Here is a 21899-nt window from a genome sequence, read left to right as displayed (position 1 = left end):
GGAAACAAAGTTGGCCAAGGGACTCTGTTTGTTACGAAAACAGGAGTGTGGCCTGCAAACAGTGCAATTTGTATTACTGAGCTGATCTCTTTCCACCGAAATATAGCTTTTAATAGGCGTTTCAAAGATCAATTAACGAAAAAACTTACGATTTTTCATAGAGAAAAAAATGGAAGGAACACAGCGCCAATACATCACTGTAACAAATTACTTCCTACAATCAAAAAGACATCGTTCAGTTTCAATTTAGGTACTGCTCAGCCTGGAGTATTAAGGTGAGCAACAATTTTATCAGAATTTTTTCCAAGGCCGTTCGTAACTCGCCTGTTCGGACTAAAACTGATTCGCCGCCTTCCAAAGTCCGACGAACGTTCCGCACCTTATTCGATGATCGGACCGTCTCTTTCCTTTATTGGTTCCCGCGCAAAGCCGGATACAGCTCTTCTATCGTATGTGAAACTCCCGGTACGAACTTCGATGCGTAACTGTAACACAAGGGACACTTTATGTCAGTCTTTGTCCCTTCGATGCGAGAAAACTGTAATTACTATCAGTACTGCAACATGGGTTAACTGAAGATAGTAACTACATAGCGAATAGGGCACATTCCGAATAATTGTACCATAAATTTAGGAATACACTCGAGTGTATTGTGACAAAGCAACCAGTAACACTAAATAGTAATAATTCAATTAAAGAGTTAATTACGCGTTTACACACAGTACGTAATACTGATTATTCTTTATTCAATACGCAATGTTTTGTGATTTTGTTAAAAAATTTTATATATGCAGAATGTAATGGTACCTTAATATGTACACACATCCGTCTATTAGTTGTTTTTTCTCTGCGTCTAACAGTCTTTCCACGCAGCTTAAAGCTTCATCTTCAGGTCCACGAAATAATTATGAAAACACGTATTTGTGATGGTCGGGTCAGTTAGTGATTGGGGATCACACCCAAGGCAAACAAACGCATTCGAGAGTAGAACCAGCTACCACAGCGCCAGTCTGGATAGCTCGACACAGAAGTGACTAGTGGCATTTTTTGTTTTCGTAATGAATATGAAGCTCTCAGCTTCGAAACCGGTCTTGGAATAAATTCAGAAGATTTCCAGCAACTGAAACGGGTTTTCATTCCATAAATTTGTTTCTCAGTTGCGGATGTTTACCTGATCAAATATTTTGCAGACTCAAAACGTGTTACTCCTAATAGCTACCAAGTTATTGGTCTTCAAATAACGTAACTACTGGTGTAATGTTGTTAGGTACAGTGGCTGCAGTCACCAGTAGAAATATCTGCACTTATACGCGTTACATCCTGTACACAATGATGAGCCAAAATGTAAAGATCACTGTCCACCGCGACAATGAAAGCAGTCTCGTTGCGTTGTGGACACGTGATGTATTAAGGAAGAGAGACGGATGGTAAATCATTGTAGAAACAATACGGTCCACAAATGGGGAAAATCGCTGACATAAGCGACTTTGATAACGGGCAGATTGTTAGGGCATGGGATTGTGAACGAGTGCCTCGGAAGCAGCTAAGCTGTTCGGTTGTTGGCTTGTTACTGTCGCGTGCATCTGGGGAGAACGTCTGAAGGACGGTAAAATCAGAAGTAGACGAGAGAGGGTTGGACGTTATTCGGCTTGGCACTGATTGATTCAGTTATTAGATGTCCTCCTGGGACTGTCGTGCAAAGGACTCCGCCCATAATGCTGCAAACGTTCTCAATTGGGGAGCGATCCGGCGACCTTCCTGGTCAAGGCAGGGTTTTGGCGAGCACGAAGACAAGCAGTAGACTCTCTAGTCGTGTGCGGGCGGGCATTATCTTGCTGAAATGTAAGCTCAAGATGGTTTGCTGTGAAGGGAACGTATCGCTACGTTGCAAGGCTGCCGTGGATGACAACAAAGGAGGTCCTGCTACAAAATGAAATTGCACCCCAGACTGGTTGTCGGGCTGTACGGCGGACGAAAATCATGTTGGTGTCCAACCGTTGTCTATTGCTAAATTGCCCGACATGACTGTAAACAGACTCGCTGGTGAGCAGAGGTCAACGGGAGAGGGCAAGGCTGCCGTGGATGACAACAAAGGAGCTCCTGCTACAAAATGAAATTGCACCCCCGACTGGTTGTCGGGCTGTACGGCGGACGAAAATCATGGTGGTGTCCAACCGTTGTCTATTGCTAAATTGCCCGACATGACTGTAAACAGACTCGCTGGTGAGCAGAGGTCAACGGGAGAGGGCGCATGGGGCGCCGTCACCTCAGCCCCCTTTCCGTGAGCCCCCTGTAAAGATAGTTGTGCGCCCGCATCTCGTGGTCGTGCGGTAGCGTTCTCGCTTCCCACGCCCGGGTTCCCGGGTTCGATTCCCGGCGGGGTCAGGGATTTTCTCTGCCTCGTGATGGCTGGGTGTTGTGTGCTGTCCTTAGGTTAGTTAGATTTAAGTAGTTCTAAGTTCTAGGGGACTTATGACCACAGCAGTTGAGTCCCATAGTGCTCAGAGCCATTTGAACCAAAGATAGTTGTGCTCGCTGAAGCACTAGTTGCACGTCGGATTGATGGTTCAAATGGCTCTGAGCACTATGGGACTTAACTTCTAAGGTCATCAGTCCCCTAGAACTTAGAACTACTTAAACCTAACTAAACTAAGGACATCACACACATCCATGCCCGAGGCAGGATTCGAACCTGCGACCGTAGCGGCCGCGCGGTTCCAGACTGTAGCGCCTTTAACCCCTTGGCCACCAAGGCCGGCCGTCGGATTGATGATAATGCTCAATCGGGTGCTCTGAGTGCCTCTCTGACGCTTGCTGGGACCTCACGTTCCGTCGTCTCTCTACGTCGACCGCTTCGTTTTTGACGCTGTGTTCGAGCTTGGTTCACCCGTTCCTGTCACCATCGTCGAATAGTGACATCGCTCCTATTCAAATTTCGAACGATTTTTGTATTTTTCGTCGATACCTGTATAAATATCAGTTTGTGACCAATATGTATAGCCCTTTAGTGGTGCGTCGTGCTTTTTTTTTATATGTACAGTGTACAAACAGACATAAGAAACGCAGCCGAAACGAAAGCACGTGTATCACCACACGCTACTTTACCACTGCTTGCATTTTTCGATACTCGGAGCAAGTTGGCATTCTTCTCAATTGCTTAGTCGATGTGGTTTTATTTTGAGTTTGCGCATAGTTGTGTGAGCAGATCCTGTCGACAAAGGAGACGGAAGTGCTAAATGGTGCAACAGGTCTGGACTTCGTTCCAAGGCCGCTCTTAGCTCGTCTACGTGTGCCACTTGTTAGATCTCTAGGAACTGGCCGCGGCGTTTGCAGTCATCGCAAATCGTCCTGTCTGGCATTGGTTCCTGCCCACCGCCGGACATGGTATTTGTGTCGTATGTGAAACACCGTTTTAACTATCCCAAGCAATTTGTAGTTGGTAAGGCGCCATATTATGGTACAGGAAATACGGTAGAACATTCTAACTGAACAGAAGCATCAGCAGTGGCCGCCAGCTCTAGCTGTGTGGCAAGACAGCCGCTCTCGCTTACTGCTGTCCACTGCACCTCGCGGGCGTCCCCGGTGAAGGACAGACGAGGACAGCCGCTGATAATGGGCAGTTGCATGACTACGCCGCTAGCGCGCCTATCTGCTCATCTCCTACTGCGGCGACCTTGCATACGCGCGGCAACACACAGCGTAAAAAAAAAAAAAAAGCTGTTTGTAAACTAAACAACTTGCAGCACGCTTGGTGGGGGAAGCAGTCTGTCCTGCAAGACCACTACGACTGCGTACAAGCACGCTAAGAAATGGTTTCCCATCTACCTGAGGCAATGTAGTGTGCGGTGACACACCTGGTTTAATTTCCGATGTTCTATTGGTTTCATTAGTTGTAAGCACCTACTTATTTCTATACACACTGTCTGATCAAAAATATCCAGACACCCTACGCAGTGCGGAATCGACCACTAGATGTCGTGATAGGCGGACCCACCACTATAAAAGGAAGCGACGAGTATTGTGTCGTCAGTAGATAAGGAGTAACTGCAAAGTGGGTTGGTTAGGAGAGCTCAGTGACTTGGAACGTGAACATGTTACTGGATGTCACCTGAGTAACAGCTCGACCAGAGACGTTTCAACCCTTCTATGGCTAGCCAAATCGACTTTGTTGATGTGATTGTGAAGTGTAAACGTGAAGGAACAACCGCAGCTAAATCAATATCAGGCAGACCTCATCTACTGACGAACAGGGACCGTTGAGATTTATAGAAGTTGGTTATAAAAAAAAAACACTCGCATGAAATTAGCAGGAGGAATCAGTCTTGAGTTCCAGAGTGCTACCAGCAGTTCAACTACCACAATGACTGTGCGTAGGGAGCTAAAAAGAATGGGGTAGAACGCTCGAATAGCTCCTCGAAGTCAGACACCCCAGTGGTATTAGCTAGGCGACGTTTGAAGTAAAGAGCGATAGCACTACATATTGGAGGGCTAGAAACGAGTAATTTCGAGCGATGAATCATGGCATGCCCTGTGACAATTCGATGGAAGGGTCAGACTTTGTGGAATGCCTGGAGGGCTTTACCTGCCATCATGTGCAATGTCAATAGTGAACCACGGAGAAAGTGGACCTACGGTATGGGGGTGTTTTTCGTCGTTAGGACGTGCTTAAGAAACTGCTGAATGTGGAAGGATGTGGATACATTTTACAGAGTTGTGTACGGCATATAGGGGAACACTTCGGAGCCGATGATTGTATCAGAACGATAAACCACTCTGTCATAAAGCACCTGTCAGGCAATACTTTCTGTACAATAACATCCCTGAAACGGACCGGCGCGCCCATAATCTCGACGTGAACCCAGTGGAACGTCTTGGGGACGAGCTAGAACGTCGACATCCCTCTAAACCCTAGCGTCCAACATCACTCCGTTCTCTAGTTTCGGCTATTGAGAAAGACTGACGTACCATTCATCCACAGACAATTAGGCACGTCACTAAAAGTATCCCAGGCAGAGTCCAAGCACTCTCAAAGACGTACACGAACACATACCGTATTAATGTTCACTAACAGGTGTCGGGATACTTTCGACCCCATAATGTATTTACTGGTTTGTGTACACAGTAAACTGCTTATAATTTATTTAGTGGAAAAGCCATCCACATCGCAAGAAAATGGGCACAGAGCGAAGTGCTGAATCCTGCCTATTCCTCGAATGTGGGGTGTATAGGAAACTTACTTTCTCGGGTCGCTAGACAGTATTCAAACAAATCTGATTAATGAGTTTTATTACAAAAGGAAATGATTTCAATGCTTATCTTTGTATTTACACAGATGTGTCGCAAGCAAAGGGCGACAGACAAAATAGCAAGTTTCTTCAGTATAGAGAATGGTACATAGTAGAAGAGAAATGACTAGTCCTGATGCTACTCTTGCTGGCCGCTGTGGCCGAGCGATTCTAGGCGCTTCAGTCTGGAACCGCGTTGTTGCTACGTTTCTAGTTCGAATCCTGCCTCGGGCATGGATGTGTGTGATATCCTTAGGTTAGTTAGGTTTAAGTAGTTCTAAGTCCAGGGGACTGATGACCTCAGATGTTAAGTCCCATAGTGCTCAGAGCCATTTGAACCATTTGATGCTGCTCTTGAACTGGACCGCGACCAGGCGGGCGTGGCGCTTGTGTTCTCTTCGCATAGAGGCCGCTGTTGTCGCGTTGTCGTCCTGGAGAGGGGTCGGTCAGCGTGCAATTGGCTGATGTTCCCTTCACAGCCTTCTCGGCTCTCTCGCTCCCGACTGGCTTGCCGGCGCTTGAGTTTACGCCGTAACACGAAGAGAAGAGCGTTTAGTCAGCAATGGAGCAATGGTATGGTACCGGATTGGTTTTCAAGGGATGGTGGTTCACATCCCCGTCTGCCGATCCAGATTTAGGTTTTCCGCGCGTTCTCTAAATTACCCCGCGACACTGTTAACAAAGCTTACGGAGTAGGTTCTCAGAAATGTGGGAGGCTCAATGACTCTTTAAGGAGCAGAACGGTGAGTGTTCAGTACACACAAATGAATCGTCAGGAGTGCCCCAGCGAATTTTGATAGCACTGCTCTTTTTCTCTATATACATAAATGATCTATTGCATAGGGGTAGCAGCAATCTGAGTTTATTTGTTGATGACACTGTAGCGTACAGGAAGTGTTGTCGTTGAGTGACTGTATGAGGATACAGGATGACTCGGACAGAAATTATATTTCTTGTGAATAATGACAGCTTGTTGTAAATGTACGAAAATGTAAGTTAACAATCATGTCGTGTTCGAATACAGTACTAGTGCTGTAGTGTTCGACGCAGTCGCATAAACTGAATATCTTCGAGTAACGTTGCAAAAGGATATGAAATCGAACGAGATCGTAAGGTCCGTATTAGGGAATAATTCTAGGAAAGTGTAGCCCGTCTATGTAGGAGACCACGCATAGAAGGCTTGTGTGACCCATTCTAGAGTACCGCCTGAGTCTTTGGGATCCTCACGACGTCAAATTAAAGGAAGACAGCGAAGTAATTTAGAGGTGTGGTGCTAAATTTATTACCGGTGGGTTCTATCAACAAACGAGTGTTACGGAGATACTTCGTGAAACCAAATGGGAATCCCTTGGTATAAGGCGACGCTCTTTTCCCGAAACATTATTGAATAGATTTGGAGATCACGCATTTAAAGCTAACTGCAGAATAATTCTACTGCCGCCAAGTTACATTTTACCTAAGAACTGCAAAGGCAAAGAAGATAATAGAAATTAATGCTTGTACAGAGATGTATAGGCCCTACCCTGTTGTTTGCCCATCGCTCCATTTGCGAGTGGAACAGGAAAGGGAATGATTAGTAGCGGTGCTATGTGCCGTATAATGGCTTGCGGTGTATGTCTGAATGTATGTATGAATGTATGTAGATGGAAGTGGTACTGTATCTAAAATCGTTTGAAAATTATAAGTAACCTGCACTAATAATTAAATTCATTGAACATCTAATGAACGTCTTTAAGTTGAGAGGAGTTCTGTCATGTTGGCAATAATTTGTGTACACTCCCAAATGTGATTCGATTTACTTCGGAACTGATGACTTGTTTCCGAATCTATCAGCTGCAAAGAAAAGAGGGGCGGTGGGAGTTGTTGCTACGCGCAAGCACAATATGGCTCCAGTAGCAACAATTGTGTAGCTTTGTACCGAATAATACAGTACATATATGCACGGTTAACAATCACAACTCAGTTCACCTTGCACGATACTATTAGTCTTATCACTTTACTAAGCAATTTCACAGTTATTTTCGTACATTCTGTAAAGGAAACACATCGCACAGACAAATAAAACACATAAGAATCAAAACAATTATGTTAAAGACCGCAATTGTCTTCCACACCTGCCTGTTGACTGTCAGCTGAGGCAGTAGAGTGATATGACAACTTGTAAGACGTCGTGGTCTCCTGACCTTCACTGCTTACATGTTCCACCCTCACAATCATATTCTGCACATCAAGACGCTTCATTCGAACCCAAACTCGATAAGATAAAGTCAATGTTATATGAATTCATGTAAACGATATGCAAATAACTAGTAAATCGCAAGTGCGCACCGAGATTGAAATACTCGAGGCTGACGTACACACAAACATTCAAGACACGACGGTTGCTGGGGCTTTTAGTTCAGGAGAGGCAAACCGCACTGCACGCCAGGAGGCTGGTCCCTTCAGAGGACGAGTTAACCTATCTACGTCGGCTGGTGACTGCCTGTAGAGCAGACAGTGTTTGCCTGAGTGAAAGGCAGAACGACCCCATGTTCGGCTTAAAAGCAAATTCCGCTATATTTTGTGGGAGCGCCCAGCCTACTCTTTCTTTACAAACATAGCACACAGTTTCAGAGGTTTTCACAGGGAGACAGCAAACGCCAAACGCCGATGCTACAGATTTCCGGTTTGGTCGCCTTACACGAAACGTCATTCTCCCGTTTTAGAAGAGCAATGTTGATTGGCAGACGATATTCCTGACGCCTTGAGCTGAAGGAGTAATGGAAGAGACCGATAGATATACTCCTTCATGTCTGGCGTGGAGAGGGGCCGTTCCATTGTCGCTCTTGGAGCGAGAACACGTAATGAGAGCGTGTGCGCTCATACATGTACTCAAAGAGCGAGGAACAAGTCTCTCCTCAGTACTTCACTGGGAGAGTACCTCTGTTGAGAGCAAATTGGAGTGCGACTCTATATTGAGTCCTTGCGATTAAGCGTTGTTCACTGTGTTGGCTGCCACACTTATTGTGTGGTGTGAACGGACAGAGTTATAGTTAAAAGCCTGCGAGGAAATTTTTGAGTGGCATCTCGGTGGACTGGTTATCTGACCGGTGTACCAAGCCAGTAGTTAGCCTAGGGGCGAATAGGAGTTCTTGACTTCATCAAGGTGTAGGGAGAGTTTGATTGGCAAAGGACAATCCAGATAGAACGAGAGTTATCTTATTTGTCAGCAGCGAGCAGCGCAGACAGCAGTCATCGCAGCTTACGGTATTGTGCACTACAGCTCTTCCGAGCCCCGTATTTCCTCCACAATAGTACACTTCTCTGCATTACACACGCGACAGCCTCGACCATACCTAACAACATTCTAACGGATAATTATTCAAGTTGAGTAGGCGCAGCTCTCAGCCATTCTCCCAAGTCAATAACAATCTTAAACTTTGTATAGAAATTTCATTAGTGAATCCTATCCTTAAGAGGTAACTTCACATTCCAAAAAGAACCCGAAATAAATTGTTCAGTTTATAACTAAAAGTGACATTGTGATTTCTCAGAATTTTAGCAAAATAAATAATAACTTTCGTTAGTTTCATGTTTTTCTTACACTAACTAGCACTACTCCAGTACCCAAATATCCCACTAGTTACGTAAGAAATTTTGTGCATTTTTGTGTAATTTCCTTACAGCGGACGACTCCAGAAGATATTTATTGCTGAAAGTTTTTCAGGCATTTCTCTTTAGAACGTTAGTCTAAAGTCTTTCCGACTTCTGTAGTAGTGTGGGGGTGAAATTGCATCGTGCAGGAGCCACAGGGTATATATATATACTTTCTCTCAAACACCAACATTTCATCAATTTCCCACCAAAAATAAAGATAATACCTTCCATTCCAGCGTTTTCCCCACCAGTTCACAAGTGGAGCAGAAAGATCTGTTTCAAGTTGTAGGTGAAGGAATCACACTACGTCAATTTCCTATTTATTTTGAATGTGTCTGACACTAGTTTCGAGTGGTATTGTGAATTTATTTTCCCAGTAGGATAACACCAGTTGTATGACATCGTCAAGTTTTGAGCTATATTGCGATTTCAGCTGCTCCTTGTGTAGCACTATGCATATAGATGTGTAATTGGGCCCAATAATTATGATTAAATATGTAATTAGGACCAAAGTTTACTTCAGTTTCCCACCCAAAAAATAAAGTATACTAACCTAACCTTCCTGTCCTGCAGCTGGACAGCCGGCCGCTGTGGCTGAGCGGTTCTAGGCGCTTCAGTTTGGAACCGCGCGCCTGCTACGGTCGCAGGTTCGAATCCTGCCTCGGGCATGGATGTGTGTGATGTCCTTTGGTTAGTTAGGTTTAAGATGATCTAAATCTAGGGGAATGATGACCTCAGATGGTAAGCCCCATAGTGCTTAGAGGCATTTGAACAATTTTTTGTAGTCGATTTAAATAAAGTAACATGCAATCAACACGCACAGTTTTATAATCTAATCCGATAGAAAAGTCGTCATTGGTCTTCCCAGAAGATTCTAAATTCCACACTTCTGCAATAATAATGAGTCATTTTTATACTCCTACAATCTTACTGCCAATCTCAAGACCGTTAGCGGATATGCTCTTGGATGCCAATTAAATGCTTGAGCGCATAATTGTATATTAAGCTACGTTGTCTGATTCAGACCCGTCGGTTCACGTATATGGCTTTGTTTGGTACTTAATAACTCAGAGATACGCAGATTTAACGGACAAACACGAAAACTTTTGCTTGACCAAATTTTTTGTTACTTCCCACTGTAGAATACTCTTGTCATCAACAGTAATTCAATAATTAAGTAAAGACATTTTAATTTGCAAACATTGGCACTTTGCGTCTAATGGTTACTTAATAAGTTCGCGTGAAACCTTTTTCTGATACACTCCACCGTGAACTGATGTGTTCTTGACTGGTGTCCTGAATAGAGGATTCCCAGTGCAGGAACTCGGTTTTCTGTTGAACAACCTCGCAACACACAACGCAGATTACTTGGACGAAACAGATTATATACCCTAGCAATCATTGAAATCGCAACAAAATCATAAATGAGGAACGATAAAGCGACTGTCACAGTAGGTAGCAACTGCGCTAAAACATTATTAACAATTATACGCGACTGTCCTTAAACTGACACACAATATTTTTAGCGCAACGCAATCTGACTTTCAAAAATCTCTACAAAAGAATGGCCCTGACTAACATTAACCTATACCTTTCACAAATCACTTACCTCACAAAAATCTTCGTTACTGGAACTACTGCAATACAGCGAGCGCCACTACTGCCAGCTAAATAAAAGATTCAAACTACGGAAGGCACTAACTACTGATAGGCATAGTTAGCAAATGAAAGATTTTAATAGAGAACAAACAATGTATTTACCTTAATAATGTTGAAAACTCATAATATGCATAGCAGTTCATGACATACAGTTTTAAAAATTTCACAACTCCGCCATCTCTCTCCCCACATCACCACTGCTGGCGGCTCACCTCCAACTGCGCAACGCTACGCGCTGTTAACATCCAGCTGCCGCTGCCCAACACTACAATGGCAGACAACAATGCAAACTAGCCACAGACTGCACACAGCACAGCCAGTGATTTTCGTACAGAGCGCTACGTAACGTTGCCAATAAGAAAACAGAAACAGCCTACTTACAACAGTATTGTGATCTGCGAACCAGTACAGACGTAAACAATTAGCGGAATTTCCAGGAAGAGCACCTCCCTTTAACCATAATTACCGCATTCATGAAGAAAGCAATGAGCTAATTCCATACGAGGTGCGATATCTGGTGGCAGTAGCGTTTGAACTTTTAGAGAGTGGTACATGTACATCCACCGAAAGGTTACGTGACCTGTGCGTTACTAAAATTCTCTCTCACGGCATCCTCAAAAGCCTGTGTTTTCAAATGTCACGTTTAACCGCCAACATGCTAAGGACAAAGACCTCCAATTTCCAAAAGTCATTGGCAAAGTGAGCCAACGGCCTTGCCGTAGTGGTAATACCGGTTCCCGTCAGATCACTGAAGTTAAGCGCTGTCGGGCTGGGCTAGCACTTGGATGGGTGACCATCCAGTCTGCCGAGCGCTGTTGGCAAGCGGGGTGCACTCAGCCCTTGTGAGGCAAACTGAGGAGCTACTTGATCGAAAAGTAGCGCCTCCGGTCTCGTAAACTGACATACGGCCGGGAGAGCGGTGTGCTGACCACATGCCCCTCCATATCCGCATCCAATGACGCCTATGAGCTGAGGATGACACGGCGGCCGGTCAGTACGGTCAGTACCGTTGGGCCATCATGGCCTGTTCGGGAGGGGGTTGGTTAAGTTCTATTTGTAAAGTGAAGAAAAGGTATTGTGGTGCTAAAACACTAAGAAGAATCGCTTCTCGGCTTTTAGCAAGATCAAAGTTTGTAGTATTGATTATTAATAAATTAATTTATTCTATTGAGGTAAAATATATCTACCCTAATGAAACAAATAACCTAAAAAATTATTCTGCAACAAGGTCCTGTTTTTCTGCAGCAACAAGGGACCTAGTATTACTAGGACCTTGTTGCAGAATAATCCCTTTTTAGGTTATTTGTTTCATTATGGTAGATATATTTTACCTTAATAGAATACATTAATTTATTATTAATAACTCGGTTTGAGTGAATAGCCACTGAGGCACTGCTTCTTACAGTGATGCGTAAACGTTGTTTTCGTCGTCGCCGGCGAATGCTGATTTACAAATCACTTGTCAATGTGGACGGCACTCTTGGTGCTTCGACATCTTCTGCGCAACCTTCCTGATAAGCACTTCCTGTACAGCTTTAGCAGTTGTTCTTAAAATAGATATTATGTAATCTTGTTTTCTGCAGCAACAAGGGACCTAGTATTACTAGGACCTTGTTGCAGAATAATACCTTTTTAGGTTATTTGTTTCATTAGGGTAGATGTATTTTACCTCAATAGAATAAATAAATTTATTAGCAAAGAAGACTACACATTGATCTTGCCAAAAGCCGAGAAGCGATTCTTCTTAGTGTTTTAGCTCTCTTGTTCACTGTTGTGGTTCTTAGAATTTTTCTCCGTCTATTATTTTACTTGTCCGTTTGTTGCTGGAAAATTCACTTCCGGTTGCGCAACCTTCCTGATAAGCAATGGGTAGTGGTTAGTGGTCCCTGGACCTCATGTTTAAACGTCTATAACAACAACAACTAGTAAAGATTACTAAAGCCTGAACCATACAACAATTCACTACGAGGTGTAGAATAAATTTTGCAGAGTGTGCGCTGTTTGAGATTTCTTGGTCGATTATATCTGAGCGCTGGACGGGGACTCGAACCTGGGTCCTTCGTCGATAGAGTAGTGGGCCCCGAAAGGTAGAGCTATCCAGATACGTGTCATGAAGCGCTCTCACAGCTTTACTTCTGCAAGTGGCTTTTCTCCTAAATTCCAAACTTCATAAAAGTTGTTCTACGTGCCTTGTGAGACTGGCATTCCTGAAAGAAAGGATATTACGGAGAAATGATCTACGCACATCCAAGGGGATCATTTTCAGAAAAGATTCGAATGGGGCTACGTTAGACTCCTGGTCGGAGATGGCAACAAGTTTCATTGAGAGCTGATTATTCGTGCATTGCTTTCCATTACCAACGCGCCTCACTTTTTATGTGCGTAATCATATACGATAGGCTAAAGAGTGTGAGTACCATATTTAGAAATTATTCTCTGTGTGTGACCTATCGATCCCCGAATTTGTCGGTGAGGCTCTGAAACATCCTACAAGAAAAATGATTCAAATGGCTCTGAGCACTATGGGAGTTAACATCTGTGGTCATCAGTCCCCTAGAACTTAGAACTACTTAAACCTAACTAACCTAAGGACATCACACACACCCATGCCCGAGGCAGGATTCGAACCTGCGACCGTAGCAGTCTCGCGGTTCCGGACTGCGCGCCTAGAACCGCTAGACCACCGCGGCCGGCATCCTACAAGACTAAAACGGTAACCAGTGGGATGGAAAAGTAACTGTGTACCTGTTCATTCAGGCAGCGATCTCCAGCATAATTAAAGCACTTTCGTATACATACGATGACACCTAAACCATTCATTTTTCTTTTTCCAGCCGACCGGGGTGGCCGAGCGGTTCTAGACGCTACAGTCTGGAACCGCGCGACCGCTACGGTCGCAGGTTCGAATCCTGCCTCGGGCATGAATTTGTGTGATGTCCTTAGGTTAGTTAGGTTTAAGTAGTTCTAAGTTCTAGGGGACTGATGAACTGAGAATTAAGTCGCATAGTGCTCAGAGCCATTTGAACCATTCTTTTTCCAAACTCTGCATGCCTGTATGAAGCTGTCAGTTTTCTGGGAAGATAATTATCGGTAACTTATGGTGAATGCAGCTAAACATCGTAGCCAGGATTATTTTCGAGAAGTGCCTGATGAGAATAATATTTTTTGTGGTCTGCTGCTGAGATTTTCATGAATTATCTAGGACGTACTAGTTATTTTAAACATTTACTTACATTTAAGCAGTATAAGAACTCATGACGAATTGAGAAATACAGCTGCCAGAGTCCTTTGCGGAGAAAAACTCAAGCATAACGAGTCTGTACTCGAAATTATTTGAGTGGGGGTACTGTAAAAGTTGCAATGAAACTTTTAATTGGGTGCCTTCATGAGACGCCAGCCCCAGGGTCTGCTTATACGGAGTACTTGCCACGAGTCGTGTCCGCTTAATTTTCGGCATGCCTTTCAAAATTCTGTAGCAGCCGAATCAGACTTCTGTCTCTCTCGTTTGTACAGAAGCACCGAGCGTGTGTTCAGACTTCAGCACGACCGCTGACGAGGCTAATTTATTTTATACAACTGGTCGTAGATATAGCATTTGATGTAATTGTCCTAGAGCTGCTCGCGGTAAGCGCTTATGACGTCATCAACGTAGTTGATGCACTGATCACAACTAACAATTGTGGCTTTTTACCGGGTCACAATAATTATAGTTTTCTGTAAAACAGTTGCTAAATAAAAATACGTATTAAAACGCAACACGTAGCCCCTTGTACGCTGGTAAGAGTAACAATAGGGAAAGGCATTTATGTAGTTAGAAAAAATGGTTCTTCACCACCAAAACTGTACCTAATTTTAATTTTCTGTTGTTCCAGGTAAGCTACCATGGATGATCAACGTGTCGCTACACTACACCACTGAGAAATGGTCGGATTCCTCTATGAATCGCCGGCCGCTGTGATCGAGCGGTTCTAGGCGGTTCAGTCCGGAACCGCGCTACTGCTACGGTCGCAGGTTCGAATCCTGCCTCGGGCATCGATGTGTGTGATGTCCTTAGGTTAGTTAGGTTTAAGTAGTTCTAAGTTCAGGGGACTGATGACCTCAGCTGTTAAGTCTCATAGTGCTTAGAGCCATTTGAACCATTTGGACCTCTATGAATCGGGGGATAACTCAGCAACATAAATCTACAGAAAGGTGTTACTAGTCTATGGGGAAAACACAGCGAATCGTGGTAATGTCTTTACATAGCTTCATAAGTTTCTGGACAGTGAGTGGTTGATTCAGGACCAGTCACGTTTAGGTAGACCGTCAACCGTCACAACCAGTGAAGCCGTATGGCACTTTAAATTCATCTTTAATGAAATATCGATGATTATGTGACAGATCATGGAGCATAAAAGCTTGGTAAAAGAATCTGTGTATTTGCTAATCCACTAGGAAATGCCCTCGTCGCCGACGGGACGTCAAAAACTAATGTTCTTTCCATTCAATGAGTAAAGCCTACAGTCATCGATGTCTTGAATTCCATTACCAGGATCACATAGAATATTTCTGGGAAGGAGAACATCAGCCTACCTTGTGAGCCCAAATTTGAAGATGATCGAACGGATAAGAAGCGAAACTTGTGGAAGTTGGCCGGCAGTCAGCTAGGAGCCACGTGGCACTTATTTGTTAGTGTACGAGTATATCCGAAGAAGCACGTGTATAGGAATTGGTAACGTTACACTGTATTTTCCTTCGGAGACAGTCGTAAGCCCAGAAGGCAGTCTTTACGAGCCTCTATCTCTCTCTCTCTCTCTCTCTCTCTCTCTCTCTCTCTCTATCTCTCTCTCTCTCTCTCCCTTTCAAGAAATTAGAAGAGAACATGGCGATGGTATACTTAACAGTTTAGTGAAAAGTAAAATTAAAATTAGTTTGTTTCGTCGGGCCAGTAGCGGGATGAAAAACGATCTAGGACGTCTGGAAATTTCTGAAGTCTTCGATGTCCTCTGCCTCTCTGAACGCCATGTAACCACAGGGACAAAGAAGTTAAATGTCAGGGATTAGAAACGACCATCATTTTCCCGCAGAGTTAACAAAGAAACTGGAGAAGTTGCAGCATATGTAAAAGTTTCACACAAAGTCAATGATATTGAAATAAGTAGTCTTTGCGTAGATCAGAACCTACAAGCATAAGCGTTTTAGTTGGTAATCCAGAATATTTCCCTTGTAATAGTAACAGTCTGCAGATATCATCTAGAAGCTTTCAGTTGTTTTTGAGATACCCCTATTCATTGTCAAGCTGTCAGACAAGAAAAAACAGTTACCAAGTAGTTTGTGGAGATTTCGGTATTGATTTCGTAAAAGAATCGGGCAGGAAAAAAGAACTGGAATCAATATTGGTTGTTTCAATCGGATTTCACGTGTATGCAGCAACTCGTGAGCAGCAAGATAGAAGGGCCCTAAATGATAATTTTTTATACATTGTACTCAGGTTGTAACAATTAATGTGCACCCAATTGTTAATGGAACTATCTGATCTTGATGCACAGTTAGTCGAAATAAACAATTTAGTACCTCACTGCTCCGCAGCATGTTCTTACAACACAGTGGACTTATTAATGAGATCAGAATATAATTTTTGGAGAATAAAGGAGATTACGCTCTTGGATGAGGCATATACAGGGTGTTTCACAAGTATGGTCAATAATTCACGCATGGAAAGCACAGGCCGAAAGTAGCGAAGAAGCTCCAATAAACATGGGTCCGTAGACCAGCCTTTGCTGAGGTATTGCATTAATTCGAGTTTGGAACCGACTGTAAACGCTCCTGAATACCGCAGTATTTAAGTTGGTATCTCAAGGTTTTGGGGTCGACTATCTGTTTGTTTACGCAAGCGCAGCTACTTCCCTTTCCCCCTCCGTACACTGTGCTGTACCGGCCTCACAATATGTTACGAACGTGAAGGCACCAAGGACAGAGGTTACACCAATGAAGAGTATGCTGGCACGCATTTCATGTATGGCAAAGCGAATGGCAGTGTCTTTAAGGCTCGACGATTCTATGAAGAAGTTTTTCCTGTGTGCAGGCAGCCTGGCAGGCGTTCACGTAGCCGATTACGTCAGCGCCTTCTAGAAACGGAGAGTTTCGCACACCTTGTACGGGGAGGTCGACCCAGATACATAACACCCGATGTTGAGGATAGGGTGTTACGCGTTCTACACGAATGCCAAGTACTTCAACAAGAAGGATTGCTACCCAAGAGCGTGCCCTGAGTCACAGCAGTGTGTGGCGGGTTTTACATCTGCAAGTACTCTATCCATATCATCTCCAGCGAGTGCAAGCCGTCAACAATGCAGACTTCCCTCCTAGAGAGAATTCCTGCCAAAGGGTGCAACAACAGTGTACTCTGAATCCCCTGTTTGTAAGCAATGACCTGTTCACATTTGAGGCTGGATTTACCCGTGATAGGATTTTTAACTACTATAACTGTCAATCCCAACGCAACACAAGTAGCACATCAGCAGCGTTATTCGTTGAAAGTCTGGTGAGGACTGCTAGGAGACCGCATAACTGGACTACACTTCCTCCTTTAAAGACTAGCAGGACAGCAGTACATGCGGTTTCTCCGGACTGTACTTCCAGATGTACAGGAGGATGTCCCACTGAACCAACGTCTGAACATGTGGTTCATGCATGATGGTGCTCCAAGACATTTTCATTTACGAGTGCGCCGGCCTCTCTAACTCGGACGCACGGTCAATATTGGACAGGTAGACGAGGGCATGTGCCATGGCCTCCAAGGTCTCTGGATTTAAATCGCATGATTTCTGTGTGTGGGGTCCTGACAAAAGCCTGGTCTACGCTACCAAGGTCAACTCTCTTGAGAAATCACGCTTGAGGATTGAAACAGCCTTCCAACATTAATATAATTTCCCAGGTATGCGTGTGAGGATTCACAACTCATTTCAGAGACGAGTTCAGTTTTTCATTAAGACGCGTGGACAACATTTCTAACACCCACTTTAACGTTTAGAGACGCCATGTGTTCCTAGACACTGATGAACCGCAACGGAAAATGTGCTGCATCCCGACAACGGTTGATTTGTGGACCCATGTTTGTTGGAGCTTTTTAGCGTTATTAAAATGTTACCCAGAAAGTCCATTAGAAAACAAAGAACCCACGTATGATTAAAAGGATTAAAATCTCAAGTTCGACAAATGGAAAAATTATATGAAGTCTAGAATAAGTCAAGACCTAAGGTTAATTGTATTCTGCAAAATATACAGCAATATTGTACGGAAATTCATTAAAATGTCCAGAAATATGCATGTCTTGTAACAAATTAATAATGCCGATCGTAAGAATAAAACTGTATGGGATGATGTGAAATGGGAAGCAGCACAGTGAGTCATTGCACAAGGTTCCATCATCATTAAACAAAATTACATTGTTGTGCCTGTAAATTCACAAGTTACGAGTATTCTTAGTAACCAATGTCGCAGGAAAAAGTAAGATCAAATGGTGAAGTTGAAGAAGCAACAGAATGTATCAAAATTTTGATTCCACAGAAATTTCAGCAACTAAAAGTAGCACCAATATCTTTCACTGAAATTATCAGAATTATAAGAGTGCCAAAGAACAAAATCCATATGCTATTGATGGAATTTCACGCATAATTCTGAAGAATTGTTCTGTCTTAATAAGTAATGCCCTTAGTGATATAAGTAATGCCTCTCTGACATAGGAAATTTTTCGAGAGATATTAAAATACGCCATTTTAAACCTCTTTATTAGGGATATGGCAAGAATGATGTAAGTAATTATCGTCCATCTTTCTTCCTGTTTCTTCATTGAAAAACATTAGAGAAATAATGAACACAGTTTACTTAGCATGTTACATTTCGGGTTCCAGGATTTTTCGACTCAGAATGCAATTCATACATCCACTCGTTACATATTACAAGCCTTACATAATGAAATATCGCCAGATTTTTTTTTTTTTTTTGTGATCCTTTCGAGGTTTTGATTGCGTAGATCGTGTTACTCTCATGGACAAACTTGAATTTCATGGAATTGATGGCCTTACTCACAACTCATTTGATTCATACTTACCAAACAGAATACAAAACGTTGGGCAGAATATGTTAAAATGTTGAAAGGAGAGAATGTTTCAGTAATTGGAATGAAACTACGAAAGAACTCCAAGAGGGTTCACTTTTGGGCCCCATCCCATCCCTTGCATGTGTGAATGACGCTCCACTTAACAGTTATCAAGAAGAATTTATACTTTTTGTATATGTACTAGTGCTGTAATAAGTAAAACTAGAGAAAAAGCATCACAAGAGATTATTAGTGATGTATTTCAAAGGACTGTTAAGTGTTTCTGTGATAGGAAGTCTTCCTAAATTATGAGAAAACATTATATTCAGTTCTGTATAAAAATGGTCATATCAGCAACTGGTTCACTGCGTGGACAGAAGTAATTAACTAGGGCAGAATGTTCCGAAGTTTTGGGTGTACACTTTGAAAAATACTTTAGTTGGAAGAAGCACACCTGTATAATAGAGCTGCTCAACAGTTAGGTTCAGCTACTTTTGCTCTTCGTATAACTGTGTCATGGGAATAAATGAATCACTCTCTTAACATAATTTGCATATTTCCGCACAATAATGTCTTAAGGAGCAATTTTTAATTTACTCATCACTGAGAAAGAAAGTGCTGATTGCACAAAAGTGAGCATTAAAAGTAATATGTTGTGTTTACCCGCAGTCAATATTGTAGTTACTTTTTCAATGAGTTAGACATTTCATCTGTTGTATCACTATTTACTGACATCCATACCTGCAATACTAGAGGAAAAAATGACCGTTATTACCCATTATTAAAGCTGTCAGTGGTTCAGAAGGGAGTTCAATACACAGAAACAATAATTTTTTTTTTTTTTCCATTGGTCCAATAACGCAAAATGTGTAACAGGCAGCAAAGCAAGTTTTTAATCTAAACGAAATCATTTCTTTTGAACAACGGCTTCTATTCCGTGGACGAGTTTTTAGTTAAAAGCTGGTAGCCTGTAAAAGAAACCCTTAGTTTTTTAGTTCTACTGTATGATTCATTGATTTTAAAACATAAACATGTTACATATCCTGTAAAATAACTCGTTCCACATCATTTCAATAAAAGAATCGTTGAAATGATCTACGGAACATATAAATAACTATCTTGTGGAACGCAAACCATCGCTCATCTTGCAGAGGCCCCATCAAGAGTCTTGGATGTCAACGCTCATTTTGTTCCTTGATGATATTTGTGTTTGACAAAAATTGGTTTCAGGTGAACTGCAGTTTACACACCCACAAAATTAATTTGTATGTAGACTGTCACTTTCTCAGAATTTCTCTTAGTTTTGGCATAAATATTTTTCTTTTATTTATTGTTTTGATATTTTTTCGACATAGTTATATGAGTCAGTGTCATGATGTGTTCACATTTTATCCAGTTTGGCTGTTTCACTAATCATTTTCATTTCTGCTCTATAATTTGTGAAGCATTACTATCTAGGTTTTCGTGACACTGCATTAGTGTCTGTTACGCAAAATGTTCTCTTTGTCATTATTTACAGCCACTTTAGATAAATTTTTCATGCGCTTAAAAATTTTGTGAACGAGGGGCACTTGACGTGGTAGTCTTTCTTTAGAATCTCTAGCCTTCCGTGTAAATATTTTTACCTACTGTGAGTTTAAAATTACAGTGATGTTAAGCTGTTACTGAATTTAAGATGTTCTTACACCACTTTTCGTCGGTTAGTTGTGGTCTTTTATCTGCTGCTTACAATTATGCTTTAATCCATCGTATTTCACACTCTTTTTTTTATCGTGTTAGCTCTCCCAGAAAAGTGCTTCGTTTTGATTGTGCCGTAAGTAATGATGATTTCTGACTGTAAACAGGTGTTATTAAAATTAATTTTAACTCTCTTTGTTAATTGCTTTAGTTTAAGTTGAATAAATATCTAATATCTCCGTACACCTGTCGTGCTACACTCTTTAGAAAAACGATATATTGTCTCGGAGATAAAGTGATTCACTTAAATGCACATGGGATTGTGTCCAATAACTATAGTATAACTAATTGTATGTTCTTGCTTATAAGGTCTCTATTCATACAATAGAGAGAAATTTTTCTTTTGATAATTATTAGCCATGTATATATTAAGCAACCAACAGAAGTGTGCTGTAAACATTAAGGATCAAAATAAGGATTCTAAACTGAATATTCTGGGGTAAGGAACTAACGTGCACAAGTAAATATTTAATCTGTCTTTATGCACAGAAACTGGTTCAGCTTGTAGCATGTTCTCAAAGTGACGACTTTCAAGTTCAAATGTGCTTATCGATGTGTCTTCTGCCACATGATGCGCAATTGCTTTCTCAGAAATCATTGTTGAGAACCTTGCACAGTTCTATGGTTGAAACGGCCCAGTTTCTTTTACATTTATGTCCACGACGATAAATTTCTCCCAGATGGGGCCACATCTGTTGAGATATTTTGGTATATCTACATGCCTTCGGATTTCAGGAAACATATACTCCTGCAACATATGTTAAACGCTTGTACGTAAGTTGCTGTAACGGGCAAGCCTCCGTCTTCAACAGCCAGGTGTGAACCGTATTAATACTGAACTCCGCCAGGGAAGCATTGTACCGCTACCAACCTAGTTTTTAACTCGTAAGTGTCATGGAATTTATTCTTTGATCGTCACCCTGTGATTATTGGATTTGGCGAAGAGTTGTTCATAACGTACACAACTCAGCTTAAATTATTTTTCGATCTCTTCATATTTATTGGCGCTATCACTAAGTACCATATCGATGATCAGCTTTGTACAATGCAGGATCCTCAGAATCTTAACACAGTTCTGTAAAATAAACCCATTAACAAATTTTGCACTTGTAGCAAAGGCTAACATAATTTTTTACTCCACCCTAAGTGTGATAATGACTATGCTGACCGAAATCTTCTCCACAACTGACGGACGCTATTATTTACTGACATGTGTTATACAAAGAATACAAAATGGTCAAATACAGGCTTACTACCTTTTAAATATATCATCTTATCCTTCCTCCATGTTCTATGCATCTACCTTCTATACATATACAAACTGAAGTACCAAGCTACGGTTCAGTTTGCATGTTTGGACTAAGCTTAGAAACTACGGTGCTGCAGAGATTTTGAAATGGTTTTCACTGGCAGATAGACTGATTTACGAAGAAGGTATGTGTATATAACTATTTCATTCAAATAGACTGAACTACGAAGAATTAAAATTTCCTGTCATTGTG

The 21899-nt window shown here is 42.2% G+C and overlaps 1 pseudogene; it reads left to right on the top strand.

Annotated features, from left to right (window-relative positions):
* The first annotated feature begins 11283 nt into the window (after positions 1-11283).
* On the top strand, positions 11284-11401 carry LOC126237603 (5S ribosomal RNA; annotated as a pseudogene).
* The last annotated feature ends 10498 nt before the right edge of the window (positions 11402-21899 follow it).

Source organism: Schistocerca nitens, chromosome 2, assembly GCF_023898315.1.
Source record: "Schistocerca nitens isolate TAMUIC-IGC-003100 chromosome 2, iqSchNite1.1, whole genome shotgun sequence".
Lineage (NCBI taxonomy): Eukaryota > Metazoa > Arthropoda > Insecta > Orthoptera > Acrididae > Schistocerca > Schistocerca nitens.
This window is presented reverse-complemented; position numbering and strand designations above follow the sequence as displayed.